This window comes from Pipistrellus hanaki (genome assembly GCF_964339955.1).
Source record: "Pipistrellus hanaki genome assembly, chromosome: 16".
Lineage (NCBI taxonomy): Eukaryota > Metazoa > Chordata > Mammalia > Chiroptera > Vespertilionidae > Pipistrellus > Pipistrellus hanaki.
This window is the reverse complement of record NC_140518.1, coordinates 5,733,302-5,755,754: the sequence shown is the minus strand read 5'-3', so window position 1 is coordinate 5,755,754 and position 22,453 is coordinate 5,733,302. Positions and strand designations below refer to the sequence as shown.

The 22,453-nt window shown below is 41.1% G+C and overlaps 1 protein-coding gene across 1 annotated transcript in view; it reads left to right on the top strand.

Annotated features, from left to right (window-relative positions):
* The window catches only part of KCNJ16 (potassium inwardly rectifying channel subfamily J member 16), a 365,449-nt gene that overhangs the window by 130,457 nt on the left and 212,539 nt on the right, over positions 1-22,453 (top strand). The gene's annotated exons all lie outside the window — the stretch shown is intronic.

Sequence of the window (22,453 nt, the reverse complement as noted above, 5' to 3'; positions counted from 1 at the left end):
CAGCCACAGATAATAGGAGAACAATGGTGTGGCTGGGCTTCAATAAAACTTTCCTTACAGCTGCAGGGGGGGAGCCAGATTTGGCCTGTGGCCTGTGATTTATGGGACCTGCACTGTAGATAAGAAGCTGAGGCCAGATTGTAAAACTAGTGAATCCCTGGGGTGGTATGAGAATGCAGATTTTATCTGAGAAATAACCACATCCCTGGTGAACATATTTTAAGACCCCAGAGACTTCTTTTTCAAAATAGTTCAAATGGAGGTTCCTATTGACCCAATGATTTGAGCCATTCTACCAGGGTTATTATAATGCCTTTTTATTTTATTTTACCTTTTTTTTTTTTTTTAATTTTTGGAATGGAGAGGGAGAGGAAGAGAGAAACATCAATGATGAGAGGGAAGCCTTGATCAGCTACCTCCTGCAGATAGAGTCTTCATCCTGTTTATGTGCCCGACCAGGAATTGAACCATGACCTCCTGGTTCATAGGTCAACACCCAACCACTGAGCCATGCCAGCCAGACTAATGACTTTTTCAAAAGGTACATATGTACAAGGGAACACCAGTGTTAATGTAAAAAAAACAAAAACAAAACAAAAACAAAAAAACCACATTGAAACCTGTAAAGAATTTTTGTGAGTTTATTTGAGCCAAATTGTCAACATTTGCCAGGAAAACAGAACCTTAAGGAATTGAGATAATGCTTTGGAGAATGGCAGGTCACATTTGTATTTATACATTGCAATCAAAGGAGGAACATAGGTGGGTTACATGAAATGCATTGGTAAAAGATTAAGGAGGTGGGATAAAGCAAAGCGGAGGGAAACCCCTGGATTGGATAAAAAGTAAAATGATGGACACACACTTAGGTGGGTGCAGGAACAACTAACATGATAACGAAGGAATTTGTGGTATCTGTCCTGGTGCCCGCCACATTTGGTTGTGCCCCAGGGGGTCCAGAAAAAGGGAAGTTACAAGTTACCCAGATATTTCAAGGGTATGTTATCATAGATACAAAAAGACAGGCTTAGTTAAGGTAAAGGTTGACCTTGTCAGTGAAGATACCAGCCTAGGATATAACTGCCCACCATAACTGCATTTTGTTAAAGTTTAATTTCAGACCATCCTTTGTGGTTCCTTTAGGTCTCTGAATTTGCAAGACTGCCATGCAGGCCTCCCCTGAGCTTGTCAGGTCAGCATGTGGCTCCTTTTGTTCACACCAGCAAGATGCATCTACAGTAAGACCATCACAATACCTGGTTCAGGAATAGGGCGGCCAACTGGTCTACCTGGGTAAGATATTTCCCAGGATGCAGAATTTGCAGTGCAAAAATGGGTGCATTCTGGGCAAACTGGGATGAGTCCATCACCTGCTTTGGAAACTAAGAGAAACAGAAGAGTTGAGGGCAGGGAAGGAGGGGCAGTTAAGAAGAACGTGGAAGGGGAGGAGTTAGAGGAAGGTGAGGCCCATTGGCACAGGAGTGTTGCTGACTAGTAAGAATAATAATGATGGATAATTACACATAAGTGGCTCTCTCCAAATAAGTGAAGTTTGTTGCCTCCAGGCATTGATTGTATTAGAGGAATGGTTTCCTAAAATACACAATTCTCTGCCTTATTCAGAAGATGGTCTGTGTTCTTTAGCGTTTCCTTGTGTGGCACACAAGCTCTTCCTAATAGGATGTGCTTTTAAAAGTGTGCCCATTACTAGTAAACCACCCATTGCTGTTGAGTCCAAGGCCAGAGGTCACCAAGCACATTTAGGTTTCTGCATCTGATCTGCTATGTGGAGAAAATCGTATCATTCACCGTAAGGGCTTTGTAACTAGTATGTCAGGGCCAGGCAGGCCAGAAACATGCAGATAACACACAAAGGACATGACTTGGATGTAGGGGTTTTGCAGTGCCTATACTCATTGTCAGAGGTCTTTTTTTATTTCAGATTTGAGATTATATTCTGAGAGACTGACACTGTTAAGAGGTTCAGTGCCTAAAATAAACTCTATTCAGCTTGACCAAAGACTTATTGAGGAACTAGCCTAGGGTTGGTGGTGGTTATTCAAATGCTTCTATCTGGAATTTCACAATTTGGAAAATGGGCAATATAGTTGTATGTTCATTTTGTCTTATAAATGAGAAAAGCAACTGGATTTTAGATATAAAAAATATCCATAACAACGACCAATTTGGGAATACATGTGGGGTATGAGGCACTGTGCAAAGACATACTTCTTGCCTTCCCTGTATCACTTAAATATCCTTTCAGGGATGTCACCGTGGATTCACATACTTTGGGAATGGCTGGTTGGGAATGGCTTAAGTTGGTTTGGTAAAACCTCTGCTCCCCTGGAAGCTGTTTTTTTCTTTCTTTGCTAAATGACCCCTCAGACCCTAGACTCTGCTTCTGTGTTTAGGTCTGTGACATCGTCACTTCCCTGATCCTGCCACAGGATCCGAAAGACATCCCTGGGGCAAGTGTCTGGGTTTGATCCTGCACTAGGGACAAATGAATCAAGTTTCACACGGGATAGTTTTATTCGGCTTTTGTGTATCTAATTCTTGCTGATAGACTTCTACATCTGAAGTCCGCATTGTGCAACGTTTTATTTGGCCCTGCAAACGGAGAGAAGGTTCACTAAATAGGATAGAGGGGTGTCCTCAGAAGGAGCAGCATTAGGCCTTAGACACAGACCCTCAAAACAGACTATTTACCAATAAAGTTCAAAGGCAAGTGTATACACAGCCCTAACAAAGCACCCCTGACAAAGCCACCCTCAGAGGGCGGCCACTCCCCCTGAAAGCGAGGGAAGGTGGCATCTGCCTGCCAGAGGGGGTCTTAGGGCCTGGCGGCCAGGAGACCCAGGAAGCACTCCTCCCTGGCGCCTCCAGCATCAGCGGGGAGCTGCAGCCCCATCCCTCAGGCACACTCAGTCAATGAGGCAGTGGCAGAAGATGCCTCGGAGTTGCCATGGGAACAGAGAGAAGCATCCGCGTACCTCTCTTGCATACTCCTTAATTTAATCTGAGTGACTTTATTCAAGAACCAAAAATAAAAAGTGCACCGGGATGTAATTATATAAAAAGCCGTGTTCGATGATAATAAATACAGTGTGTACTTTTTGCTCAGTCTGCAGCTCGCTTGCGTCTCCCTTCTATTCCAAAGCGTTTGAACTTCTCCAAGCAGGAGTCTTCGTTTAGAGTCTAATTGAAGGGAGGCCCAGGTTTGCCAAGAGAGAGGCGTGAGGCTTCCTCCCGAATCTCCAGCCTTGCCTGGCTCATTCTCGCCCTCTGAATGCGGAGCCTGCTCAAACCGGGCCCTCCGTTCCCAGGGTATATTCGCATTGGGCCATCTGGCACTGCCTCCTGAGCTCCCTGGTCTAAAACGTTCTATGGGTTGGGATTAGTTTGTAGGATAATAAAAAACGCAGTGCACAGGAGAAGGCAAAAAGAAAAAAAAAAGCAATTAGTGGAGAAGCTAACACAATTCTTCTTTTACAAAAAGAAATAAGATATGCCGAAACCGGTTTGGCTCAGTGGATAGAGTATCGGCCTGCGGACTGAAGGGTCCCAGGTTCAATTCCGGTCAAGGACATGCACCTTGGTGGTGGGCACATCCCTGGTGGGGGGTGTGCAGGAGGCAGCTGATCGATGTTTCTCTCTCATCGATGTTTCTAACTCTCTCTCCCTACCTCTCTTTAAAAAAATATATATATTAAAAAAATTAGAAAATTAATTAAAAAATAAATAAAATAAAATCCTGTTGCTACTTGCAGTTAGCACTTCCTTTCCAATGGGGAGGTGGGGGAGAGAGAAGAAGCTTCTCAGTGCTGGTGCCCTTGCAACATCACCGGGGCCAGAATTGGGAGTAGGCCCCTGCCCTCACACCTTTCGAGGGACTGAGGGCTTACAGGTGCAGGAAGAAAAAGTTGCCTCCTCACCCCCCCACCCCCATCCCCCAGCATCCTTGACTGAGGCAAGGCAATCCTGGCTGCGCAGTTGGGCCTGATTCTAAAAGTGCTCAGGTTGCTGTTTCCGGCTGGAGATTTGCATGCAGTTGTGTGTGATGTAGGATTTACTTAGAAAGGAAGATGCAAAGGTGCCAGGCTCGTCTGGTGAGCCAGAATGCAGTCCCGGTTGTTGTTTGGGATACGCCCTGCCCATCCACCTGATTCAGAGGACCCCAGGTCCCCTCTTGGCATTTTATATCCTGGGAGGCCCTTCCGCTGAGGCTTTCTGCAAGGCAAATACGTCCTCTCTAGGGATAAAGTAGGAAAGGGACTTTTCCCCTGTTGTAGAGCCAGCAGCCTGCAGGTCAAAAGCACGCTGTCTGTGAAACTACGCTGGCGTGTTGTGTTGTTGAAATGCCTAGTGAAACAGCTGTGTGCTCGCAAAGAAATGGAACCGAAGGACTTCCTTGTGTTTTAGGTTGGAAATTTTTTACTCTCCTGAATTTAGAATGTCCAGTCCTTTGCACCTAGGGGTATGAAGCAGCCACTCGAGGAGTTTGTGACTCTGTTCATCTTAGGGGCACAGTTATTGTGTAAAATTTAAAAACATTGGTGCCTATAGAAAGCTGCTCGTGTCTTACAAGGAGGCCCTTGCTAATAACCACATGGCCATTTGTTCATTTGTTTTTGCTTAATATCTCAGTGGGTTTCGGGAGGTAAAGAGAGTGAATTAGTGGGGACAGGAAAGAGAAGCCCCGCAGAAATATGAGCTGTGAGAACATTTATATGTTTCCTGGGGAGATTGGGCTGAGAACCCTCCTCAATTTCCCACGTACAACTTTCAGTAAAGCCAATGCTGCTCAATTCTGGAGTTTCCGATGATTTTGAAAAAACACAAAGGGAATTGGAGTTTTTCTTGTGGGTTAATGTGGTAGGGGAAAAAAACCACAAAAAAACCTCAACAAAAAAAAAAAAAAAAAAAAAAAAAAAAAAAAAAAAAAAAAAAAAAAAAACCCAAACTAAAACAAACCCAGATACAAACCATCGGAGCCTAGAGCCACAAAGGCATTGAACACTGAGCTTGAGGAATGTCCCCTCGGTGGTTATTACCATTCGGTACAAAGGTCTAGATATTCTAGATTTACAAAAGCAAAGATTCCAAACTTAGACACTCAAGGAAGTTCTTCAGTTCCTTTTTTTTGTGTGAGGTTGATAGGGGCGGGAGGGAAAGGAGGGTCTTGGAGGGTCTTGTGGGGGAAGAATGTAGCTGGTTTCAGTAGTCACCTAAACAACATGGCCAATCCAGTTTTAGAAATGGCACTAGCTGAACTATCCACCCTGTTTACCTACAGCCTGTCAGCTCCTCTTTTCTAGAATAACAGCCTGTATTCTAAAGGCCCCCCATATCTCTGCTTTCAGGAGTCCTGTCCTTGGTTTTGCCCTCTAGCTCCCAGAGAAAAATCATACTATCCGATTTTTAAGATCTTGGGGACTTTCAAGTGCTCCATACACCTGAACCCTATCCAGCTCCCTGCCAATCTCCCAGCCCAGCCTCCTGGCCTACTGACAGTCTTTTTGTTAAATTTTCATTAGCAGTACTTTTGAAAAATTATATCTATGTGAAATTTAGCATATACGTTTTCCCTAAAGAAATCTGCAGTTCTATGACATTCTCAAAGGAACTTCTACAGGTTTTGTGCACAGATTTAATGTTTCCCAATCTTTTCATTTCCATGAAGATGCATTTAACCCCACTTAGGGAAATAGTACTTGTAACTAGAGACATCTTACAGGGAAACGGTTGCAAAAAGTTGCCTTTCACAAGTTATAGGAGACTTTTGAGCCTTGGTTTGCTCACTGGAAAATAAGAGTAAAATCAGAATTTTGACGGATTTAAAATGAGATAGTTTTTATAATAGTGCTCCATAAGTCACACACACACACACACACACACACACACACACACATTAGTTTTATACTTGTGATAGCAATTTTTCATTTTCTAATAGACAATCGTCACTGCTAATCAAAACCTTTAAATCCACCAAAAAAAAAAAAAGAAAAAGAAAAAGAAGAAGAGAGAGAGAGAGAGAGAGAGAGAGAGAGAGAGAGAGAGAGAGAGAGAGAGAAGAGTGGTCTTCCCATTTAGAAAACATTCCCCGAGCTTTAAGCCCCTGGGGCGATGCTAGATGTTGGAGATTCAAAGGTATGACTTTCAAAGTCTGCAGTGGAGTGAGGGAGAGTGAGAACAACAATCACAGCCCTCTAATTTTAGATTTCTATATTTGTGCCCTGGCGTTGGCAATCCAGCCCAAAGATCTCCAATACAGTGTCTGTGAGAGAGGTGGGAGCACCCGTTCCCCACCTGGCTGAGAATCCAGGGCCCACCTGCTATGTACGTGCATTCAGTGTCAAGGGGTTTTTGATATTTTGTTTTGTTTTGTCCTCGAGTTTATAAGGTTGGCATTTAGGCACCTGGACCCTGGCACTGTGGGAAGGAAAGGCGTTGTTCTTGGCAAAATGCTCGGTGGCCTATCAGATTACAGATGGATTTCCTTCATCTTGGGGCATTGGCCTCTATTCAGGGGGCAAGAGGGATAGGATTGCACAGCTTGTTTGGACACGCTGGTCCTTTCTTATTCTCCTTCTTTCCCAGAAAAGAGTACGGCCTCCTGGCACCCCTCCTAGCAGGGCCAGTGCCCAAACAAGAAACTCGTTAGGTGCCCGATGCATGAGGCTGAACAAGATGGCTTCATTGACCCACAGCCTAGCAAGTGCTTCCTGGAGCGTCCAGCCAAGGGAGGGTGGCCTCGCTCTCATCCCCCGTGGGGTGATGAGAGGGGAAGTGTTCCCATGGGGCTGGCTGAGTAGGAAAGCCTCCCCCGCTAACCTCGCTGTCCAAAGTGAGTTCCCCTCATTGGGTTTCATGGAAATCTTTCTCTATCGCTTCCGTACGGATATCATTTCTCGCTGTTTTCATCACCTCATTTGCGGCCAAATCTTTGCCAAATTTTCATGTCACTGAAATCTTTCTTCATGATGGACTAAAACGAACCGTGTATTTTCCTTTGACAAAATTTTCTTTTTTTAGAAAGAAAACAGTATTCCTGACAAACAATTAGGGGAGGCTTATTTTGCCCATCGCCCTGCGCACACACAACACACACATACACACAAACACATATATATACAAATATACACACACATACAAACTCACACACACAGATAAACACATAAACTCATACAAACTTATACACACACACACACACACACACACAACTTGTATATACATAAGTAAAACTAAATGCACCCCATATGATTCCCACAGTCACTTGTAAGGTGTCTCTCTTTTGATATTGGTGGGGTCAAAGAGTAAGTTCAACCCAGAAACTACATACACCACATAATTTTAGGCTTTTGGCTTGAATTATTAATTGTCCATTACATGTGTTATGGTCACAGGGAAGGAAAGAATAATATCAGGGGGTTGTGGGTAATTTTCACTTTTTTCTTTATAAGAAAAAAATGCCATAGATTTTAGATATGTAACATTGTCATTAAAAATATTTCTGAGTAGTTTGTTATAACCCAAAAGTTATCAAAGAGTCTTAAAGTTGAATATTTATTTTATTTTTTGGATTGTTTTGTTTTTGTGGGAGGAATCTATCTCTTGTTTTTAATTTCTCATTTTATTGAACTGTAGTTAGATAATAAGGAATGTGTTATTTTCTTTAAAATATAATGGCCACTTTTTGTAAATATGCCAAGACTATTTGAAGTGAAAGTATATTTACTTGCCCTTTATTAGATACAAATTCTATGCATCTAAATGCTTGCTGTTTATATAATTGCAATAGTCAATATGCTTAAAAACTTTTTATCTGTTTGACATCTTAGCCACTGAGATAAATGTGTGTGTCTCTACCATAATGGTGAACTAGTCCATTTCTACTTGTATTCCCAATGGCACTCTCTTCCTGTATTTCTCAATGCTATATTGTTAAGTGTGCCTATGTTCATGATTATTGAATTTCATTGGGGGTATTTATACAACTTTATAAAAAAAATAACCCTCTTTTTGCTTTTTTCCTTGAATTATTATATCAGAAATTAACATAGTAATGATTCCCTAGTTTTTAAATAATTTTGCCAGTACATCTCTCCCCCCCCCCCCACTTTAATCTCTAGCTTTTTTGGTAATTTTCCCCTGATTTTTATTATAGTTTTCTTTATTTCTGGCCCCTTCTCTCTTTCTTTCCTCTTCTTTATGTTTGTTTTTTCTTTTTCTTCTATTGGCATATAAATATATATTCTTTTTCATTTTAGTATTTAAACAAATCATTCTGAAAATGCCTGTAGTTTATTTGCATTTATATCTATTTTTCAATAAGACAAAAATATGCTTTCATCTCCCGTTGCCTTATATTACTTGATAAAAATCAGAGTTGAATGAATTTTAGTGTGTTTTTATGTGAAATTTGATGCAAATTCAGTGGGCTCTCTCAATTAAGAAAAAACAGACACTGCAGTGATTCAAGTTGAATAAAATCTTTTTACTGCATCGACAGAGGAACCTGAATGAAGCTGTAAATTCCAGGAAGCAGGTCAGGTTGTTAACTTGACCTTGAGCACAGGTGCCTTCGACAGTCTGGGTTTGGGACCCCACAATTTACCTTTCAGCCCACACTGCATGAGGCTCAAAGTCCAGTGTGCACTTATCCAGACCCTCTGAGTTACTCTGGTGCACGGGGGTTTGAAACTCCTACACGGGACCAAACATTGACAGATGGGCCCCCATCTCGGAGCTCCTAAGTCGGTGAGCTTGGGATGGGACACCAGAATTTGTATGTGTAACATGTTCCCATGGAATACCGACCCGAGGACCCCACACGAGGAACATGTCTAGTGCAATAAAGTCTGAACAAGAGTTCTGGGTACGTGACTGCCATAGGTGAAGTCTATGACCTTGTGAAAGACATGCATCCTTCCACAATCCCCGGTTTTTTTCAAGTAAACAGGCAGAGGGAGGAGGGCCAGAGAGTTTCAAAGGTCCAGCAAACTCTAATTTACTTTTCATTTTCTCTCCCTACAAAGGCTGTGGTTTATTTGCTATCACGTTTGAAAAAAAAGATTGATTTACATTATTGCATTTATCAGTGACTTTGAGATAATTACATAAAAATGATCATTTTTATTATTTATATGCCAGTAAAAATTTCATGCAAAGAGATACAATGGATTTTTTAGAGTCAAAAACAAAAACAAAACAAAACACACACACACACACACACACACACACACACACACACAAACAGAAAGAATGAGGAAAGTAAAGTTCAAACAGAATAGAAAGTGGCTTACGTAAGTTATGCCATATATATTTATATATTTAAATAATAGGCCTTAAAAAGAATAACAGCTAAGTTAAAGAAAAACAGTGAAAGGAAGATAAATTATTTAAGAAGTGCATAAAGTGCTGTGGTGATCCTTCTATGCAGGGAGCCTGGTTGGAAGAGAGAGAAGATTTTGGTAACAGGGAGCTTTTGGGAATAACCTGAAATGCTGGTATGATTTGAATAGGTAGAGATTGTAGGAGGACATCCCAAGTAGAGGGCCCACTGCAAGCGCATATATAGACCCCAAACACCTAAGTTTTATCTTGATAACCACATGTGAACCATTATTGCCATGGTTGAGGACAGTGATTTTGAGCCCAGGAACCTTTAACAATGGCCACAGACATTTTTGGTTGTCACAGCTTGGAGTGGGTGGGTATTTAATGGGTAATGGACAGAGATGCTGCTGAACATTCTATCTGCACAGGACAGCCCCCATAACCAATAATTGTTCAGTGCAGTGTGCCAATAGGACCAACACTGAGAAGCCCTGGTGTAAAGTGTAGTTACTTTGAGACATTCATCGAGAGTAAGTTTGGAAGTAGCTTGCATATTTTAAATGATTTTATTTCTTTGAAATAGAGGTTTGTGAGCAACGATTGAAGTTTTTTTTGAGTAAGAGAATGATGCAGCCATAGGGCCTTTGAGAAAGATGAAGTGTCAAACACACAGTGTTGATTGGAGGAGAGATGAAGGCAGAAGCTAGGTAAGAGCCTACAGCAATATTTCAGATGAGAAGTAATAAGTGCTTAAACTTGAGAATGGAAAGGAAGCGATCAATTCCAGAGACACTGCAAAAGAGGAATACACATGATTTGGCAACTGTTTGAATCACAGGAGGGGGAAAGGTGGCTGGAAGAGTTGAAGATCGTTCACTGCATGGCTGAATTAAGAAACCTGAGTCAGGAGAGAGGACTGGTCAGAGAGGAAGGAATACACATTGGTTTGAAGGCTTGGGCAAGACATTTACAGGTGGTCACATCAAGTAGGCTGCTAGAAGGCAGAAAGATTGAAAGTAATGCTCTGTCTGCATTCCTCCACCTTTCCAGTGGAATGGAATCCAAATTACCATCCTCCCCTGCAACAATGCAATCTTTTCACTCTCAGATGGGAGAGGGCAGGGGTTGGGCCTCCAGCAGTTCAACTAGAGAGGCCAGTTCCTTCAGACTCATCCCAGCCACGCATTATGGGAGTTCACTACCGTTTAACAGTAGGGAAGGGGAGTAATGGTTTTTGTTGACTGTAAATTGTGTCTGCTTCTGTGGACATCTTCCATGACTCCAGGCTTGTGAATTTGCAAGTCACATTTGTTTTCTGGGCATGAGTTCACATTTATGTAAACTACCTTCACATGCTGCTACAAATCCACGCACGTCGACCGCTCAGCACATCCCAACATGTACATTTGAGAGGTTTCCATGAATTACATTCTTTGTTCTAAGCCTGCATTGACTCATTCCCATGCAGTTGCCATCACTCCTGCTGCAACTTGACCCAAGGTGCAATGTTAACCTTGTTATATATGTCTTACTTTCCAGTGGGTAGAAAGGCGGTCCCCCCTCCTCCTGTGGCATGAGGAGAGGTAGAGGAGGCCAGGAATTAATGACTGCCCACAGCTGATGAATATAGCAGCCAGAAACAGGCATCTTGATAGAGTCATTAGATGTAACCATGGTTTGATTCCTTCTGACTTACGTGAGGCACATTTGCTTCTACTCAGAATTTCCTTATGCTTCCAGCTCCATAGAAGCATGCAATGCTAGAATCCACATATTTTCTGTTTCCCAATCATATATATATATATATATATATATATATATATATATATATATATATATATATATATATGTTGCCATTTAATTTGAGTTTATGATACAAGTAGATAGACATGGTAGAAGGCAATTAAATTCTGGTCTGATGCAAAATGTCTTTCTACAATATCTATGACATTTCTGTTAACTTGTTTGTCAAGGTGCTATACCAGTTGTAGAAGTACACGTATTCCATGAATTTTATTAACTCAGCTGGATTTGATACTTAAGGTCCTTAAGGTACTTGTTTTCATGTCCAACAGTCAACCTTACCCAAGAGGATGAACACCAGCCTGGGTGATCTGCTGTGACTGTCTTTATGGCAAGTCTCACCCAGGAGAGGGAAAGACAAGGCGTCTGCCACCTCTCCCAGACCACGAAAGAACCACTTCCAGCCAGACCAGGTGGTCAGTGCCACTGATCTGCCATCCTTGGGACAGACACATTTTCTGATGGACTCATCCATCCCTTCCTGACCCAGGAAGCTGAGAAACTTACATCTGACAAGGCTACCTGTCTGCCTCAATGATGGGAAAATCTATCTGCTGGACACTTTTGCCGGTCTGCCTGCCCATCATTGCCTTTCTTGCCACTTCCATTTCCTGCACAAACTGCATTATTCACTTTCCCAGAGGTTTAGAGTAATCATCACACGTGTTTGTGAGGGGGACAGAACATATCATGATGGGTGGCTTAAAAGTTAGAGAATGAAAAGTTTTCTCAACTTAGAAAATATGGATTCTTGAAAAGCTATGGAAGGGAGTGAGGTTCCTTGTCTAAAAGGATTAAGATGGCTAAATGCAGTTTTTTATTTAATCACCTGGACTTGCAGGCCAACACACTGGTCCCTGGAGCTCTTTGTAACAAATCTATTCCTTAGGGGCCATCAAAGGAGAAAGAAAATATCTTTAGAAATAAATTCTTCTTTGTTTCATATAAGACCTAGTCACATCTTTCTTCATCTTATTGTACCAATCTGGAATATCTATTAGGAAATGTCACCTCTGAAAGTTCAGCAGCAACGTGATGGCAATGATTGCTTCTGTAGATGGCATTATTTAGGATCCATAATGAGTAAAACAATGTCCCTATGAAATTTCAAGTAATTCTAGCCTGGCCTGTGTAGCTCAGTGGTTAAGCATTGACCCAGGAACCAAAAGGTCGCCGGTTCAATTCCCAGTCCGGGCACATGCTGGGGTTGAGGGCTCAATCCCCAGTAGGCGGTGTGCAGGAGGCAGCTGATCGGTAATTTTCCTCTTTCATCAATGTTTCTAACTATCTCTCTCCAAAAATCAATAAAAACATAGTTTTTAAAAAAGTAATTCTTAAATGACCTATTATATATTAATCCAGCAACCATAGGAAAGCAAACCCTCTGGGTCATTAGTTGAGGCTCTCCGTGAGTAAGGATCATGCCTCTGTTAATTAAGCCAAATAAATCTAAGCTGTTCAGAGTGTCACAACTCACAGTATTTCAGGATATAGATATGTGTTAACTAAATAGCATTCATCTCCTATGTTTACCAGACAATGACTTGGTGTAACTAACAAGATAAATATTTTCAATGGCAAGAAAAATGAGTCCTCAAGGCCACAAAGCCAGCTTTTGGCAATCTTGTTAACTTTAGGTCTTCCTTTCAAAGAATGACAGGAAAGCTTAAATTGTTCAGGATAATTCTGGACAACCTTTGAAACTTATGAAAACTTTTATATATAAAAAAACACACCACTTTTGAAAAGGGCTGCCATGATCTTGGAAAAGTTTGGTTTCTGAATTGTAGGGAGTTCTGACATTTTCTCTTTCTAAAGTAGTAACATCCCTGAGAAGTGACTCATTTTGGCGTTTTTATAAGATCATCTTAAGTACTAAATAAAATAGGATGTCAGAGTAAAGATAAATTCTGGAAACTGCAATTTGGAGTTACATATGTGCCATATGAAACTCTCACAGGTGCTTGAGCCTCAGTGATGCTGAAGTTTGGAAGGAAATCATGAAAAAGACATCAGGTGTCATTGTGCTCATGGGTATTCATAAACCACCTCACCTTCGTTTTTCAGACTGTTTCTACAACAATAAAAATGTCAGGTTACCTCTCAGGTGCATGGAGGTGTAAACAAAACGGAACAAAAAATAATTTTACTGAGTTGTCTTGTAATTGGAATGAGATTACTAGCCCCTGTCTCCCCGCACTCCCCCCCCCCCCAACTTTGGCTGTATTTAGTCAAATAACATGTTTAACGTACAGCAACAAACGCACAAAAATAAAAGCAATTTTTTCTCTATGCCACATGCTATGAGGATCTCATTTAATCCTCAACAGTACCTTTGAAGTAGGTCGGAGCACCCTCCTTTTCACATAAAGAAACCAAATCAAAGAGATTTTATTAAGAACTTGTTCAAAATTATATTATTATTGTGTGAACTGGCCTTTTAATCCAGACCTTTTTGAGTGAAATCAATACCAATAGCTGTGTTTATTGTACAGGGCCACTATTTGTGTGATACATTAAATGGGTGAAGTGATATTTCCTTATTTGAGATTTATCTGGATTGATATGAACCATATTTATTCACTTGGAGTGTGTTGCAAAACACTGATCTTATTGTTTTCTCTGTCCATGAGGGTTAGGCTTCGGTGAAACCATTCTGTGTTGCCTACCTTGTATATTAACTCTTACTTCCCATAAGTGCGTGCATCTGGCCCTCAAATTCTGGCCACAGCTTCTAGTTTGAGTTCTACTACTGCCAGTCATTGTTTCCATAAAAAGGGCAAGGCGAGTAGAGGACAACTCTTCAGAGGTCAATGTAAAGGTGTCTGGGAATGAATGAATTATGCAATACCACATGATCCATGCCAAAGAAATTTTCAAACACTAGCTAAGTAGATGCCAAATGGGTGACGACTCCAAAATAGTGCATCATGATCTGTTTTTATGAAGTTCAGGTTGATCAAGGGAAAAATAACTGCCATCTAGATCACCGAAAGGCTAATCCTGTTAGAAACCATGTAATTAGTTATCTGGCTCCCATTTCTATTTTTAGTTTAAGTGACTTATTGTTCCTTACAGTTTGAGCAAAATCCAAAGTTAACTTTTGTCTCTGGCTTTCTATTCTTCCATTCACTTGTTAATGTCAGAGATTCGCAAAAGGTGGGTCAGCTTCAGGCACTGGTTAAGGCAGACACTGTAAGTTGAGAACTTTGCAGGAGGGTTCCTTGCCAACCACATTCCTGATGGGGGGGGGGGGGGGTAGGAGCTCCCTGCAAAGGGCCATGGGGCACAGAGAGAGTGATCCAACTAGTGATGCCCATAGCAGGTCACCAGGTTCTCACCAGGGAAGAGTCTAGTGCTTGCCTGTCAGCCTCTGTTCATGTGTTCTCATATGGGTAGTACCAGCCTCCATGGGGCGGTGGGAATATGTGTGGAAATTTTGGGATTTCAGGATTATAGGATATTTATACTTATTTGTGATATTCAATGCCAAGGCATCCAGGATGCTGCCTTCACTCTTGCAATGTGCTATGGAGCTTGCAAATGAAAAAGTGTCCTATTCAATTTGCATTTCCATGCATTTAAAAATATTATTCTACACACATTTGCATGTGTACCTACATATATGTCTCTGTAACGTATACATTATATATATGTATGCAGAACGAAAGCAATATCCACCTCAAGAGATAAACACAGAAAATGACTCATGCACTCAACAGGGATTAACCGTGTCTATCTCTGAATGTTGATTCTCAAATCACTCCCCAAAAGTGCAACTCTTGGGAACAGAATTGCATGTCCCCATCACACCCAACTTGTGTTGAATACTTAGAACAACACTAGGTGTCTAAGAATCATAACCTGCTTGTTGTTTTTTGTTCACCTCAAGGCTTGACGATTCTCCCTGGAAGAAGCCATTGTCGGAGGCTACCCTGGGGAGGTAGTAAATCTGTGAGTGTGCCCACGGGCAATGCCTCCTCTTTAGGGAAGGATGCTTTTTAAAGGAAGATTTTTGTAGGCGGTTCTTTTTTCCCCCTGACATTGTGTTTATATTGGGCTCCACCTCCACATTCTCTCATTTGGCTGCATTTTCAGAAAGCCATCTCACAAAAAGATAGATGTTCTTTTCTTTGTCCTATACCGGGTGGAACCTCTACTCACTTATACACACTGTCATAAACAGATGCTATAGAAACACGGAGTCTTATTTTGGGTGATAACTTGTCTTTCCTAACTTCATGTGGACCCGAAGGAAATTATATCCTAGGAAAATGGAAGATTGCAACACATTGGTGAAAATCCTCTCAAAGGATGTATTACTTAAGAGCTGTATTGCACAGGTGAAGTACTGTAGGGCCTTTCTTTAAAAAAAAATTTTTTTTTATTGATTTTAGAACGAGGGGAAAGGAGATGGAGAGAAAGAGAGAGAAATGTGGACTGTTTGCCTCCATTTCACACTCCAAACATGGATAGAGCTCACAACCTGGGCGTGTGCCCTAACTGGAAACGAACCAGTAACCTTTCGGTTCCCTGGACATCACTCGACCAACTGAGCCACACTGGCCAGGGCTGGGCCTTTCTTGAATGACCTTCTTGTGTGCCTGGGCTAGAGGCTCTGGCTTTGTATTATCCCCAGCCGAAATTTACAACATCGAAGGAAAAAATGGAGTTTTTATAGGAAATACTTTCCTGAGAGTATAAGCTATAAATTAGGAGGGAGCAAGAGAACTTTTAATGGGGACCCATCTCTTGCTTCTTATTGGAATAACTGTTGTAGCAATTGAACACTCTGTGTGTTGCCCAATTCTGTGGCAGGATCCAACGGTTAAAAAAAAAAATCTTTAGATCATTGGTACTTAATTTAACATGAACCTTCAAATTATTACTTTATTTGTGAAACATAAAAGTAAAAATGCACATTTATATGTCTAGCAGTATCTACATTATTAAGTGCTTTATTTTCTAGAGGGGGGATTTTTCTCTAAGTCTAATATGAGCATATCCTTGCCAGAGACAAATTCTCCATTAGATATATCATAGTATTTTTTAAAATATATTTTTATTGATTTCATAGAGGAAAGGAGAGAGAAAGAGAGATAGAAACATTAATGATGAGAGACAATCATTGATCAGCTGCCTCCTGCACGCCCACCACTGGGGATCAAGCCAGGAACCCGGGCATGTGCCTCTGACCAGAATTGAACCCGGGACCCTTCCGTCTGAAGGCTGACACTCCATTCACTGAGCCAAACCAGCCAGGGCTCATAGTATTTTTAAGACTTTAGTTTTTTTAGAGTAATGTTAAGTTAGTAGCAAAATTGAGAGGTAGGTATAGAATTTTCCTGTACACACCCCACCCTCAAACTTACCTACCCTTCCCCATTACCAAACCCCCTGGCAAAGTTGCATTTGTTAGAACTGATTAACCTACCTTGACACGTTATATTGACTCAAAGTCCACAATGTACGTGAGGGTCACTCTTGGTGTTGTGTATTCTATGTGTACCACAGTATTTCAATACTTGTATTCTAAGGCAGAGATTGAGTGCATGGGATTCCCACAGAGCCAGAAGCCTCCCAAACATCTACCCGGTCCCATAAGTGAAGTTATGTGAGAAATCAGAGTTTCTGCTTCGTATGTCAAACTCTTTCATATTCAGTCACGCTTCCTGGTTTTATCTCAGACTGGAAGTGCCAGAAAGTAGCAAGAAAGGGCAGCTCCAGCCCTATGGAAACAAGAAGTTCTTAAAGGCTCATGAAAACATAAAACCCTATTGTGAAATGTCTAATCCGGTTGCACAAATTTAACAGTTTTTAATTCACACTTCTCCACGTAGTTTCCTGTAGGGGGAGGGGGGAACCAAATATGATCCATGCTTTTTATTTATTTTAGTGAAGAGAAGTAAAGAAGGAGTTAGCAGTACCCTGGAACATCCACCCAAGGGTGTCTGAGAACACCTATGTCCTGAGAACATCCAGACCTGTGCTCTGCCATGACCTGTGTCCCACTCGCTGCTCCCAGGATGTGGCTCCCAGCAATTTGGCTCATGCAGCCTATTTCTGTAATAATAGATAAAGGATAATATGTTTATATGAACAGATTAGACTATCAACGCTTTCCCTTGGGCCATACAGATAATTTTTACTGTATCTGATAACCTATAGAAATAATCGTTTTTTACTACGTTGTCTAATTTTGTAGCAAACAGACACTCCTTGAACTCTGAGCACAAGTGGCTCTTTATTGAAATACAAATATTAAGTCAACATCTTATTTTGCCTATGGAGAAGCTCACATAAAAGAAAGCGAAAGAGCCATTTTTTTAGGGGTCAAGTGCTTTCAATATTAGTCAGAGTCTTCACTGTTTACCCGTATCAGCACTCTGGCACCTCCCTCTTACTTCCTCCATCTGCTGTCCTCCTGAGGCATATTCTGTTTGCAGTCTAATTACTGTGGCATTTTGGCCAGGGCTTTGTGTTTCATATCCTCTAGAAATCTCAAGCTCTACTGACTAAAATCTCAAAACGGTTTTAAGTTTTTCAAAAGTTAACAGGATGAGATATTGGTTTCATCGGTACATGTAAAACCAGTTTGCTTGAATTAGGTATTTGTAACAAGTCACTGGCAATTTTTTTTTTTTAAAAGCTGTGTGCCTGATAGATAGGACCAGAAACACAATTTTTTCACTTTGTAAAACTTGGTTGTGGAGATATTAGTACAGTGCTGTTATCTAGCTACAATTCACGGTTCTTCATTAGATAGCATCAGCATTGCCGGTGTATCTTAATACAGTTGCCTCTTTTACCCTTTAAAACCACAGGGCCCGGCTTCTAAGAAGAGTCAGAGGGCAAAGCTGTAATGAAGGTACCTGTTCCCTCTCTTTCACCTTGCCTCTCACAAAACAACTGTATTTAGGGAATGACTTCACCAGCCTTCAACTCTATGATTTGCCACCTCAACACAATTCAGGTGTCCTCACAATTCTTCACATAAGCAAAAAGAGAGTGTGGATCAGAGTTAGAGCTATAATTAAACTATCAAATACAGTATATCCATGTGCATATGTGTATGTGTACGGAGGTGGGTGGGTGGGTGTGGGTGGGTGTAGGTGCATGTGTGAAATCCTTCCAAAACTATGCCAAAAACGTTTATGGTACTCACCTCTCCATGATGGGGTTATGAATAATTTTATGTTCATTATGAAAATTATATGCATTTGCTATGTTTTATAATGATGAACATAAGCTTAGGGTGACATCAGTGAAATGCAATTAACATTTCTTTCTGTTGAAAGCCCTAATTTAATATTCAACCACCAAGTTTTTGTCAGACGTGGGGACTACTCTCCAACCAACAGAGAAACACATGGTGACACGTGATGTAGGAGGAAAGGCAAAGCACAGTGTGTGTGCCCGAGCAAGGCTAGGGAAGCCATCAACGTGCAGCAGATTTGGAAAAAGCTGCAGCCACGGAGCAAAGTGTGGTTAGGTCTGATGAAAGGGTGTTAATCTAAAGTCTTCTAAGAGTGGTGCACAGAAGTATGACTATCACCTTGCAACTTACTATTTTTGAATAGTTTTAAATCATCTTTTGTAATAGACTTAAAGCTCCATGGTAACAAGAAGTTGGTCTGTTTCCATTACATCATGTCTCCCTGCCCTGCATCCCCATGTCATGGGACATAATGGTGCTCATTAAATATTGAATGAATGAATGAATGAATGAATGAATGAATTGAATGAATAAAAAATAAACAAATAGGAAACCTCTTTATTTTTATATCAATAACTTGTAGCTTTTCTTTCAGTTTCTTTAGCCTTTTCTTTTGCCCAGTCCTTAAATGTTTTTTGTTTTTGTTTGTTTGTTTGTTTTCCTCAGAAAAAAAGTTTTCTTTCATCTCTGTTTTCATTATATCCATTCCCCCCCTGATTAATTTCATTCATTCGGTGGCTTTTGTCAACCATGTGTGCAGTGACTCTTGAATGTATGTTCCTTAACTTCATCTTTTTCTGGAGACTAAAATGACCTTTCACTTTCTGTTCAAGATCTCCACTAGATAAGGTTGTCTAGGCAACTCCAGGTCAACATCCAAAGGGAAGCAAATTCTCATTTCCTTCTGTCTCATCCTATAACTGTTGCCTAATAGAACCACTCATTCCCCAATTGCCCCCTTTCTGCTTCTTTCCCCCTCAACATTCAATCAGACACTACATTTCATGAGCTTCACCTCCCAATTATCTCAAGAATCTTTTCACTTGCATCGCTCCCACCTTCTCTGTCTTATATAGGCTCTCACGTCTCATCTGGACAACTTCCTCCATGTTCTTCCTGTCCCACTCCAACTAGTACATTTTTGTGTGTGGCTACCAGTTTTATTATTATTATTTTGAATGAGTAACTTTATTTTTTTATTTTAATTTTTTTTTATTGTTGACACTATTATAGATGTCCCCATACTCCCCTGTGCCCATTTCCACCCAGCCTGCACCAACCTTCCCCCTGGCCATCACTCCACTGTTGTCTGTGTCCATGGCCTATGCATATATCATTATTAGTTTTTTAATATAAATCTGCCTCTGCCACTGTCTTCTTCTTCTTAATAAAACTTTCCATGGCTGCTCATTGCCAATAAAAAAATCTAACAGTTATCATTGAGGTTATCATGAAGCCAACGGTTTTGATCACCTCATTCTGTCCATGCTACAATGTTTTCTAAGTACAGTGGTTGCTTTTGCATGTCCCTGCATGCATGTGTTGTCGGTGTGTCTTACCATATGTTTCTTGTTCTTCCTGGAATGTCCCTCATTTACTTTTCAGGGTCAAATAATCTCCCACTTTGGTTGTGAGACCCAGTGCTTTCTCTACTGAAATGATTTTCCTTGAATAGAATTGTTTCCTTATTTGTAACCTTACATAACTTTGTCTGAATCGTTAAGATAATACTATTTCAAAACTAAGGAATGGACCCAATTCTCAGGGTTCCGATCAATGCCAAAAACAGTTCAGATGTGTACTTAAATTTTTTTTTTAAATACTTACACTTCTCTTATATGTTTCAGACTTTGTCATAAATGTTTACAAATATTAACTTATTTAATCTTAGTGGCAACTGATGAGCCAAACACTGTGACTCCTGCCACTTAAAAGATGAGAAAACTTAGATGCAGACAGTAGAAGTCACTTGCTCACTGTTGCACATGGGCGGGACTTGAACCTGGACAGTCCAGCTCCCCATTAGATAATCTTGCCGCCGTCAGAAACGTGCCTTGTCCTTCAAACGAATGATGGTCTTCAAGGCCGGTGCCCCAGTAGAAGGTCAGATGAATGAAATCGTTTCCAAGTCGGTAGTAGGGAACCGGTCTCCTTATTGTTCATTCAACCCTCAGTGTAGACACTGGACCTTTCCTGAGAATCGCAATGCTTGCCTCAGGCTCAGAGTCACCCAGCGTTATGGTCCCTTCACTCACTCGGTGCAGAAGCCAGAACACCCTGTTCCCACGGAGCTGGTGTCTCCCAAGTGGAGGCGACAGCCCTCATTAAGCTTTATGGAGCCACGTGCGGAAGGGAACTCGAGTTGCTTGGAGACTCGCTGTTCTTCTGTCTTCCCGTTGCCCCGGATATTTCCTGGGCCAGAGCTCAACAGCTGAAAGTGACTTTTCCTTCCTGGACCGTTTGGCTTTGAAATCGTTAAACATGTTCCAAAATGTGTAGGCTGTGCACCAGCCATGATCTGCTAGGATATGTTTCTTTTAAGATGGAATGGCACCCACTGTGTGGCCCACCTCCTTATGGTGTAAAGCACATGTGTCAAACACAAGGCCCGCGGGCCAAATCCTGCCCGCCAGGCCTTGCAATGTGGCCCGCACCGTGCTGTCATCACTGCACTCCGCTGTCAGTTTATGACATTGTCAGTTTATGACTGTTCAGTAAACCATTCGGCCCTCGATTTAGGCTGGATTTTAGATTTTGGCCCCTTCTCTGATTGAGTTCGACACCCCTAGTGTAGAGTGTAGCTTAATGGTTAATAAGTTTGGCCTGTAGGTTATAATACACATCAGCATGTAGGTTGCTCTTCCTTTGATAAATGCTAAGTTAAGTGAGGAAAAAAAATAATCCTTACCTAACAGATATAGACTCATCAAGCCTTTCCTGTTATAGGTCTGCTTTTCCTTTCTGATTACAAAGGCAATAATTTCAAAAGCAATATATTCATTACTACTTACTATTCAAACATTCAAACACAGCATAGGATACAAAAGGCCTCTATAATCAGCTTCTCACAGAGAAATAAAACTAATAGTTGGGTAAACACCACTAATTTTCAATACACGCATATATTTATACATGCACATTTGTCATGTAATTATTCAAAATAATTCTGAACAACATTAGGTTGTATTAGAAATACTGCTTTGCTTCTTAACTGAGCTACTAAAATTAAAGTGTTGTGTTTTTTTTAAGTCCTCCATATCATTCTTAGGATGTTCTTGACCACTGAATTGAACCAATAAATTATACAGGGACTTTGCTATTCCTCTTTATTTTACCCACATGCACAAATCTATCCATCAAACTCATCCACAGCATACATCCCCATTACCCATTTACTTATCTGCATATGCATTTTCATGGCCATTCTATCTTAAGAACCCTAACCGCTAACATTATCTCCAACTCCCCCAAACAAATAAACAAACTGAATACACACACAGAGTAGATGGGAAAGAAACAGATCTGTGGATAGGATAACAATGGCCAGAGTTTACAATGGATTAATCTCTTCCTTGGCCCTTTGCCAACTTCCATAAGTATTTTTTGAACACGTCAAAACATCTGAAAATATTGGTTGCTTGGGGGTAACTCCCACTTAAAGACAAGCAGAAAAATCACAGCATCATCAGAAAAGGGGAAACAGAAGAGTGAAGGGATCATACCAATTAAAAAATATTTGTAGAATAGGGGCGCTTTTAGCCAGTATAACAGACTAATGGACTAGGTCTCTTCCCTTCTCTTCCCCCCCCCCCCCCAACCCCTGGCACCACCCCTCCTGCCCTCCTCCCTTTCTCTCTCTCTCAAGTTTGGGGGTTGACTGGGAGCAGAGCAGAAACAGAGAAATTGTACTGGGAACATGTTAATAACTAAATTTAAATGACTGGCTTGCTTCCCCCACTTCCTCCCTCCCTCCCTTCCTCCCTCCCTCCCTTTCTTCTCTCTCTCTCTCTCTCTCTCTCTCTCTCTCTCTCTCTCTCTCTCTCTCTCTCTCCCTCCCTCTCTCTCTCTCTGGATTAATTTAAAATTAATGGG